An 11,225-nucleotide genomic window follows, 5' to 3' on the forward strand; every position below is an offset into this window, starting at 1 on the left:
CAAAAATATATGAAAATTTAGTGGACAGTAGCTTGAAAAGTATTAGTTTTTTTGAAAAACTATAGAAGACATTTTTTTCTTATAATTAGTTCTTCTATCGATTTCCGACGTTATTTTGTAAAAATGTAATTACACAATTGAGAGGGGGTGTCTTCCCCCCCGGGGGGTGATGGCGCAACCCGAATTGTTTTCACTTTTGAACTTGAGGGTAAAATGAACCTAATTCCAAAATTTCATTCAATTCGGAGCACAATAAAAAAATTCAGAGGTTATACCCTTTTTTCCTCTCCGTTTACTGCACTAATTATCCTTTTATTATATTGTTAACAATCCTGCTCATTGTTTTATCCGTTTTATCTAACAGACTGCAGAATAAATTGAATTAAATTAACACTTTGATGACCGGTCACGAGTTAACTCTAGATGTTGCTGACCGAAACTAGATATATTTGTAAAAGTTATTGAGTACCATTACATGTAGATGCTTATCATATGAAAAAGATATATTATAAGTTAAATAAAACTAAAATTTATTAAAGTTCATTTTTATTGTTTTACTTCCACATCCACCAAAGTGTTAATAATAATAATATTACCACTGAAATTGTAAATCAAAATCATGAAAATTAAAACATACCTGTTATTTACATACTTTCTTCAGTTCACTAAGCAATATCACTTGCTGACATTCACAAAAGCAATCTTCAAATCTATTCTAACAACAGCACTGAAATAAAATTAATAAGATTAATACCCAGTAAATAAATACTAAATAAATAATGATTATTGTATTGCCGAATAGTAACTTACTAATCGGCCAAATAGCGAATAGTTAAAATCAAGTGTACAGTTTACATAAAATGATATGAAGAAATGAATTCGTTATTGTATTTTGTATATATAATAATTCAAACTTTATCGACTTTTAAGATTATAATTGAACACAAAGAAGTCTTTTCTCAATATTTAAAGAACACGTTATTGTTATATGTTTATGTTAAGAATCATTCAACGGTTATACGCATGTGTTGTATTTATATTCAATAAAGTCATTCATAATATTTAATCTAAGGATTTCTAATTAAAGGGATATTAAGAGCAAAAATATGAATAATATTTTTGGTTGGTTTTTATTTATTTTATTATGATTGGCTTGTCTAATAAATATGGAATAAAATTGGGTTCATAAAAGAAAATATTAAATGTTAATGATAGAAATAATTGGCAACTGCGAATAGTAATTACATTAATACGAACGAGTTTAGGCGCTAAAAACCTGCCAAACAGTTGCTGAATATTCGGTATTCGGTGTCTACCTGGAGTAGACTGAATATTCCGTATTCGGCGTTTTGCCGAATGCACTATTCGTTGCAAGCATAATATTAATATAATAATGCTTATTACGTTTGTTATATTTACAAACCTAGTTACAAAATTTATCTTAAGCAGTTTTTTTTTTTTAGAGATAATGATATTTGAGGTCTTTTGCTACACAAATATCGAATGAATCTAAAGTTTTTGTCAAATTTTGTAAGAATGATTTAACATAATATAAATTATAATGTTATCCATATTTCATATTGTAAACAATCTCTGCTTCAAATGCGCACCTTTGCTAGATTTTTTGTAGTTTTTGCTGTTAAATTGCCTTTGATGATAGCTTACAAATGTTTCATCACACACTGACTGAGATACATTATAGTCTTTGATTTTTCTTTTCATCTCGCTTATTTAAAAATTAAGAACATTATGCATCATACTCATCTTCTTCATAGTCTTCTTCCTCATCTGAAATAAATTCATAACATATTAGTGAAATATGTAATATTAAATCAATCCACACTTAAGATTAAGATATAAGATCAGATTGCCAAAAGTCATCTAAGAAATTGTACCCAATATGATTGTTACTAATCTTAATGAAAAACTCACAAAAAAAGCAACGTTCATAGCAATACAACATCTCAGTCTCGTCATCGTCTCATCATGATAATTTAAGTTCAAATTTTTAAAAAATTAAAAAATAATGATATCTTTGAAATTGTAAATCAAAAACATGAAAATTAAAACGTACCTTATATTTACATACTTCTTCACTTAAGTAAAGAAAATCACTCGCTGACAATCATAAATCCTCTAATCTTTTTTGATAACAGCACTATAATAAGAATAATAAGATTATTATCGGGTAAATGATTATTGAATTAATGATTATTAAATTGAAAATCAGTGAAATCATGTATCAACATTGAGACATTTAGTTATATGCTTGTCATAATATCATCATTTCTTTATTTGCTTTTTTTATATTTTTTTTAAATTTTTGTTTTAAATTATACTCCTAATAAATTCTGCACGATGAACTCTAGGAACACAACCGGAGGCAGGCAAGGGGAAGGAAATATTAAAATTTGTTACAGGACATTTAGAAAAACAATGAGTGTAGTCAGGTGAATTCAGTGAAACATGAACCGTGTTTCAATTATGTTAGATTTAAGTAATTTAAATTATGAGGTAATATATGGGATATTGATGAATAATCAATCATAATCAGTAATGAATAGAGTTTATACAAAAACTGACATTTCAGAAAACCGGTTTTCGAATTTTAATTTCACTAAAAAACCGGTTTTCGAATTTTATATAGAAAATAAATTTTTGCTTGAATATTCTGTAATTTATCCATAAATTTAGTGTAATTTAGAGCAGTATTTGACTAAATTTATTTATTGTTCAATTTTATAGATAGTAAACAAAATAATTTTAATTTTAATTAGTAGAACAAAAAAATAATAGTTTATCTTAATTAAATAACTTTGAAAATAATTATTCGTTACTCATACATCATTTTCATATGTATGAATAAAAATATTTTTTTGATAGTGAAAGGAAAGTTTTCGAATAAATAAAAATAATACATTTTAAATAAAAAACATTCATTAAATTTAAAAAAAAATTAAATACATGTTGATACATACTTATTAATATCAATTTTAGTTTCAAGTTAAACTCGGGTATTGTCTGTTCTGAGCAATTTTAATTAATTAATTTTAAAAATTCTAATTGTTTTTTTGTTTAATAAAATATGATTTCAAAAAACTGAGAACGTCTATCGAATTGCTACTTAGACATGTCTTTTATTGTTTCTAAGAAAATATTCTGAAATAGAATATACTCTCATACTTGCGACCAAATTATGCTTAATTATTTTCAAAGCCTGATATAATAATTTTAAAGTTTTTATTCTTTAATTTGTGGCTTCTAGGGTTTAAAACTTTTTTTTTTTAAGTTTGAGTAGAGAAAGTTACTTCTTCAAGAAGTCACACTAATCACACTAATTTAAATTTCAAGAAGTCACACTAATTTAAATTAATATATACACTGGTATAAAAATCTAAATTAATATATACAAAACCTTTCTGGGAACCATTGCAGACTGATAAGATATCAAATGCTATTGAACAGATATGATTTCAAAAATCAAAACGCTTTCATCTATCTTTTATATTTGGCTATATTTGTCATTTTCCATTTATACAGTGAAAACCGAGTTTTTTCACTAAAAAATCGGGTTTCGAATTCCATAATTTTTGCCAAAAAAACGGTTTTTGAAAACCGACAAACCCTAGTAATGAACTACAAATATGTTAGCCGTAGAATTCATTGATTTTACAAACATTTTGTCCACTTTTGAAGGCTCTGAATTGTAATTACATAAAGATTTTCAAGTTATTAGATACACTTCAAATGGCCTTTTTGATTATACAGATACATTTTTAATTATATAATTTTCGAAAACAATTTATCACTTAATTTTGATAAATATTTGTTTTAGTATTTAGTTTTAGTTTCCAATTTAAATGCATATATGTACTTATATATTTGTTTCAAATATTTCTATTTTTGTTTGGAAAATATTTGAAATCAGTAAATAATTAAAAATATTTAGCAATACTTAACTATTGAAACTTAAAAATAAGTTTAAAAAATAAAGCTGATGGGATCTGAAACCGATAATTAACTTCCCGAAGAAGAAGTTCATGTTTTCAATAAAAAAATCGATTCGCTAATTTTATGTTTTCTCGAATGTTTCAAGCCATTCTGAATCGAATGACACCAAATTTGGAAAAAGTATGTGTGTGTGCGTGTATGTGAACAGATTTTTTGCCGTAAATCGACGTTTTCTCAAAAACGTCTGGACCAATTTCAAAAATTTAAAAGCTATTCGATGTATCTCGATGAGGATTAATGTTTCTCAGTTTTGTGCGACGATCGACCGAGCCGTTCCTTTGTAATTTGGAAAAAAGTGTTAAAATTTCGTACACATTTTAGCTCATACTACCGAATTGATTTTAAAAAATCAAAAACTGTTTCAAAGATATTAGTTGGAAATGATACTGATTAGTTTTAGGTTGAAATTAATTGTTGAAAAAAAAATTTAAGACGATTCTTCTGGATCTTTTTTTGGCGTTATACAGCATGGTCTTACAGAACTTACTGAAATATTACGGCCTTACGACATGTAGTTTAATTTTTAAAATTGAGAAAATGAGTAGTTTTTTCAAGGTTCGTTAAAATTAAAATTAGACGATTTACTAGATATAACGATAGAATACTTGGTCTGAATGAACATACTAAACCATTAAAGTCCTATGGAAATTGGTTCAGTTATAAAAATTATTGATTTGTAAAATTTGCTTTTAAAAAATACTCCGATTTAAAGTGTTCATTCGTTTTCAACTATGTGTAATAAATCCACGAGGAATACTTTTAATCACTCATAAATTAATTTATTATTTATTGACTAAGTCGATTATTTACACATATCGGGAAGTTCATGTAACTTGCCTCAAGACAAAACACCAATACCAACTAGTTTTTAATTCTTTTCATCTGTGAATCGGAATGTAAATCAAAAAGTATGGAGAGACCAGTCCTCACAGACCTCATATTTTAAGGTGTTCGGTTTGACCATCATCATGCAAAAATTCATCAAAATCCCAGAAGAGTAAATCTGAAGTTAATTACTCTTTGTAAGTCATACGAAAAATGAATGATTCTGTAATATACTTGGAATTGATATAATTAATTAATATATTTGTATACTAAATTGAGGTTAATTTGAAAACAAAACTAGCTAATTTGAAAACGAGGGGTACCTTCGAGCACATGTGATAGAAGGAAATAATAAATATTCAAAGGGGTATGGGCGCATTGCCATACAGAATCGGCCCCACCCTGGTATTTAAATAATTTATACGCCATTTTATAGGTCTATTTGATAAAAACCGATATACCAATTTTCAACTTTGTACCTCATCTTATGGCCGAGATATCATTGAAAATATGCCAAAGTGGCCCCTTCTTTCAAACTCACTTTTTGGCGTAACCATAAGAAATATCGAAAAAAATTTTACGTGATTCTACTCACATTGACTCAGACCACATTACGTAGAACAATCGATTCCAAAAAATCGTTTACTATTAGCTGAAAAAGACAAAATAATTTTTCAATTGATTATTATTTAGGGTAGTGCATTTATTTGGACCACTTTCTAATTAGCGTTATTCGAAAGCTTATTGTTTTTTCTTTGAGTACTGCAAATATTGTTCAAATCAATTTAGTGGAACACATTGGAAAATTGAAAAGAACAGAGCAAGTACACCCGCGGGTAACGCTAATAGTACCCTGCAATTGCATAGAGTTCGTTCGGACGCAAAACAGTGCGCGATGCGCCGAAACGATTCTTAAGAAATTCTGAATGCGAAAATATTTATTTTATAGTTATATATGTATAAATTCACGGTGTTTGAAATTTTTAGACATTATTAGTTTTACTATATTAATTAAATCACTAAAACTAGTGGTGTATCGTGCCTTAAGGCAAATTACTGGAACTTCCCGTACTATAATGAAATAAGAATATTGAATGCTTTCAAATATATTATTATAAATACTGTAGCTTTTATTATTCGAATTTATATACAAAATAAAAGTGTTCTTAAATTGAACGATGGCGTTTAAATATGTTAGCCTGAAAAGTGAATGAACAAAACTTAATGAAGCGGAGTTAGAAATTGCATAAACTGAATAGCAAAATTAAAATTATTTATTTGATTCGAATTATTTTCGATAATAATTTTTGAGAATTAAAAAATATGTTTTTTTTTTAAAAAAAAAACAATCTTGTCGTCCAAAAAAGCAAAAGCTTTTTTGATTCATTTGAATCGGATTTTTCGTTCTCTTGAAAACTCGGTTTCTATCTTTGCTCCGTATCTCCGACTTGTATTTGTTAAAAACTAATCAGTACGTCTCCTCATCAAGAGGAATCGAATGTTCATTACATCATTCATACACGAAATATAACACAAATACACATACTCACATATAAATTTTTTCTATTGTATTCCAAAATGTTCAGAAACCTTCGAAACGTGAAGATGTGCAAACATTTTCGATTGCGATTTTTGAACGATTACAATAACTTACTTGCGGAAAGTTAAAAATATATACTGAAATTAAATGCATTTAAAATGTCACTATATTATAAGTAGATGCGAATTAGCTAATACAAAATTAGTTAAAAAAAACACGATCTTTCGCATAAACCACACAAAAGATACAAATATTATATTTATAAATAATATAATTTTCGAAATAAATTAATTATTATATTTTATATTATAAAAATAATGATTATTAGAATACTTTCAGTAATAATTTTTGTAAATTACTGAAGTACTATACAAAAAGCTTCTACATGAATTTTTTTAATTTATTTTTCATAGCAAACTATACAAAGTACATCCAGCTATATTTTATTAGAGGTATATATTTTTTTACATCAAATGAAATTGTAGTACTGATAAAAAATGGTCACAATAAGGGCTTTATTGTCACAATGTTACAACTATCATTCAAAAAAAAGTTTTTTTGTGTTTGTTGAAACTAAAATGTTTCATTATATTTTTATTTCATATGTATATATACATATATAACTATAAAATAAATATTTTCGCATTCAGAATTTCTTAAGAATCGTTTCGGCGCATCGCGCACTGTTTTGCGTCCGAACGAACTCTATGCAATTGCAGGGTACTATTAGCGTTACCCGCGGGTGTACTTGCTCTGTTCTTTTCAATTTTCCAATGTGTTCCACTAAATTGATTTGAACAATATTTGCAGTACTCAAAGAAAAAACAATAAGCTTTCGAATAACGCTAATTAGAAAGTGGTCCAAATAAATGCACTACCCTAAATAATAATCAATTGAAAAATTATTTTGTCTTTTTCAGCTAATAGTAAACGATTTTTTGGAATCGATTGTTCTACGTAATGTGGTCTGAGTCAATGTGAGTAGAATCACATAAAATTTTTTTCGATATTTTTTATGGTTACGCCAAAAAGTGAGTTTGAAAGAAGGGGCCACTTTGGCATATTTTCAATGACACCTCGGCCATAAGATGAGGTACAAAGTTGAAAATTGATATATCGGTTTTTAACAAATAGACCTATAAAATGGCGTATAAATTAATTAAATACGAAGAGTGCAGATAATAGAAATCTTTTAATTAGAGGTCTTTTGCTAGACAAATATTGAATGAATCTAAAATTTTGTCAAATTTTGTAAGAACGATTTAAGATAATATAAATTATAATGTTATCCCTATTTCATATTGTAAACAATCTCTGGTTTAAATGCGCACCTTTCCCAGATTTTTTGTAGTTTTTGCTGTTAAATTGCCTTTGATGATAGCTTACAAACGTTTTATCACACACTTTTCTTTTCATCTTCTTATTGAAGTATTAAGAACATTATGCATCATCCTAGTCTTCTTCCTCATCTGAAATAGATTCATAACATATTACTGAAATATGTAATAATAAATCAATCCAAAATTAAGATTAAGATATAAGATCAGATTGCCAAAAGTCATCTAAGAAATTGCACCCAATATGATTGTTACTAATCTTAATGAAAAACTCACAAAAAAAGCAACGTTCATAGCAATTCAACATCTCAGTCTCGTCATCGTCTCATCAAGAAAATTTAAGTTCAAATTTTAAAAATATTATAAAATAATATCTTTAAAATTGTAAATCAAAAACATAAAAATTAAAATATACCTTATGTTTACATATTTCTTCACTTAAGTAAACAAAATCACTCGCTGACAATCATCAAGCCTCCAATCGTTTCTGATAATATCACTGTAATAAGAATAATAAGATTATTATCGGGCAAATGATTATTGAATTAATGATTATTAAATTGAAAATCAGTGAAATCATGTATCAACATTGAGACATTTAGTTATATGCTTGTCATAATATCATCATTTTCTTTTATTTAGCTTTGTATCATTTTTTTTTAAACATCCCATAAGGTAAATTATTATAATCGTCCAAAAATCGAAAATAAGCATGTTTGCATATCTTCACATTTTGAAGGTTTCTGAATATTTTGGCCTGCTTTAGATAAAATTATTGTGTGTATGTATGGATACAATTTTTCCACATTTTCAGGAGCACAGATCAATTGACTTGAAATATTCAAAAAACATTATATTCCTATTAATAAGAAGACGTACTGATTAGTTTTTAGCAAAAGGTGATTCAGCCGTTTCGGAGAATGAATTTTATTTTTAATTCTAGCTAAAATTCTAAAACTCTTATATTAAGGTGACCATACGTCCCAGGTTTTTCTAAAAGCAATATTTGTCCCAGATTGCCCTGGGTTTTCAAATAGTATAGGTCTAAATTGAATCTTCACCCTTACTAGATACTAAAATTATAACTACTTATCTAATATCTGAAAATGTTATGTATAACTACTAGTAATCCTTATATGAAAAAGGAGGTTTAAAATAGCTTTTCACATTCATAATATTGAACATCAGTTTTCAATTTCACAAAAATTAACAAAATTATGAAAATAATTTGCTACTTATTTTTAAGCTAGTGGTGAATGGCATTGGGCTCTTAAGGCAAATTGCTGGAACTTCACGTACCAAAAATCATTTTTTTTTAAAAAAAGTTGAGATTTTTAGGATTTCTGAAAAAAATTTACCTTTCTGGAAAATTTTATTTATACTTTGAAATTGATGACGACGATAAATTTAAAAGAAAAATAAAAAAATACTATAAGGAAATTGAAACCAAAGAAGACTGAAGAGTTATATATAAAGATATTTTAATTATAATAGATATTATATTAATGAAATGAAATGTATATATAGGCACCTCGGTCTGACAGATATGAAAATAATGTATATATATTAAAAAAAAAAAAAACATTTTGAACTTTTCAAAGCAATCACGATACGTTAGCTGCGTAGAAACGAAATATCGAAGCGCATGGGCGCCGCGTCACAGTATAACGGATAAACGACGTTACGGAACCCAAAGAAATGTAAACAAAATTTATACTTATTGTTAAAATCTTCATAAAATATCTGATAATTTGATGTGCATATATCTAATGACCATTTTTGCCAGCCAAATGGCATTTTTTTTCACTTTTTTTATTGGATCTCCAAAACCGCTAGACCTGTCTTCCCAAAAATTTCATCACTTCTTCAATACAAATAAAATGTTTTTATGTTATATTATGTTATGTTATGTTATGTTAAATGTTTTAAAATTATAATGTTATCCCTATTTCATATTGTAAACCATAGTTGTAAACAATCTCTGCTTCAAATGCGCACCTTTGCTAGATTTTTTGCAGTTTTTGCTGTTAAATTGCCTTCGATGATAGATTACAAACGTTTCATCTCACACTGGCTGAGATATAATATAGTCTTTGATTTTTCATTTCACCTCGCTTATTTAAGTATTAAGAACATTATGCATCACACTCGTCTTCTTCCTCATCTGAAATATTTTCATAATATATTAGTGAAATATGTAAAATTAAATCAACCTAAAATCAAGATTAAGATATAAGATCAGATTGCCAAAAGTCATCTAAGAAATTGTACCCAATATGATTGTTACTAATCTTAATGAAAAACTCACAAAAAAAGCAACGTTCATAGCAATACAATATCTCAGTCTCGTCATCGTCTCATCATGATAATTTAAGTTCAAATTTTTAAAAAATTAAAAAATAATGATATCTTTAAAATTGTGAATCAAAAACATAAAAATTAAAACATACCTTATATTTACATATTTCTTCACTTAAGTAAACAAAATCACTCGCTTACAATCATCAAGCCTCCAATCGTTTCTGATAATATCACTGTAATAAGAATAATAAGATTATTATCGGGCAAATGGTTATTGAATTAATGATTATTAAATAGAAAATTAGTGAAATCAAGTATCAACATTGAGACATTTAGTTATATGCTTGTCATAGTACCATCATTGAAATACTAAATCAAAATTATAAAAATTAAACAATACCTGATGAAGATATTCATAACTGCACCAGCTGACGTTAAAAAATGCAATCCTATAATATTTTCTGATAACATCACTGTAATAAAAATAATAAGATTATTATCAGGCAAATGGTTATTATATTAACGATTATTAAATTTAAAATCAGTGATTGCTTGTATCAACATTGAGACATTTAGTTATATGCTTGTCATAGTATCATCATTGAAATAGTTAATCAAAACTATAAAAATTAAAACATACCTGATTCAGATAACTGCACAAAATCATCTGACATTCACAAATGCCATCCACAAATCATTTCTGATAACATACCTGTAATAAGAATAGTAAGGTTATTATTGGGCAAATGGTTATTGAATTAATGATTATTGAATTGAAAATCAGTGAATTCATGTATCAACATTGAGACATTTAGTTATATGCTTGTCATAGTATCATCATTGAAATAGTAAATCAAAATTATAAAAATTAAAACATACCTGATTCAGATAACTGCACAAAATCACCTGATGTTCACAAATGCCATCCTCAAATCATTTTTGATAACATCCCTGTAATAAGAATAGTAAGGTTATTATCGGCCAAATGGTTATTGAATTAATGATTATTGAATTGAAAATCAGTGAATTCATGTATCAACATTTAGACATTTAGTTATATGCTTGTCATAATATCATCATTAAAATAGTAAATCAAAAATATAATAATTGTAACATAGTAACATAAGATAATAATGAGAAATAAAATATAATACAAAATAATGGAAAGTATTTCCATTGTGATGATATCCATATAATGATAATTGTCATAA

The 11,225-nt window shown here is 26.9% G+C and overlaps 1 long non-coding RNA gene across 1 annotated transcript; it reads right to left on the minus strand.

Annotated features, from left to right (window-relative positions):
* Positions 1-636: 636 nt before the first annotated feature.
* LOC113363204 lies at positions 637-10,970 on the minus strand. The gene is made up of 10 exons (XR_003365871.1): positions 10,894-10,970; positions 10,655-10,726; positions 10,415-10,487; positions 10,164-10,247; positions 9,712-9,877; positions 8,129-8,212; positions 7,708-7,845; positions 2,075-2,158; positions 1,611-1,788; positions 637-727 (listed from the first exon to the last, which is right to left on the minus strand). It is a non-coding gene; the product is annotated as an uncharacterized LOC113363204 (long non-coding RNA).
* Positions 10,971-11,225: the final 255 nt, after the last annotated feature.

The sequence above is a fragment of the Ctenocephalides felis genome, unplaced genomic scaffold, assembly GCF_003426905.1.
Source record: "Ctenocephalides felis isolate EL2017-DRISC unplaced genomic scaffold, ASM342690v1 CF-g0.4_SCAFFOLD_00845, whole genome shotgun sequence".
Classification (NCBI taxonomy): Eukaryota; Metazoa; Arthropoda; class Insecta; order Siphonaptera; family Pulicidae; genus Ctenocephalides; species Ctenocephalides felis.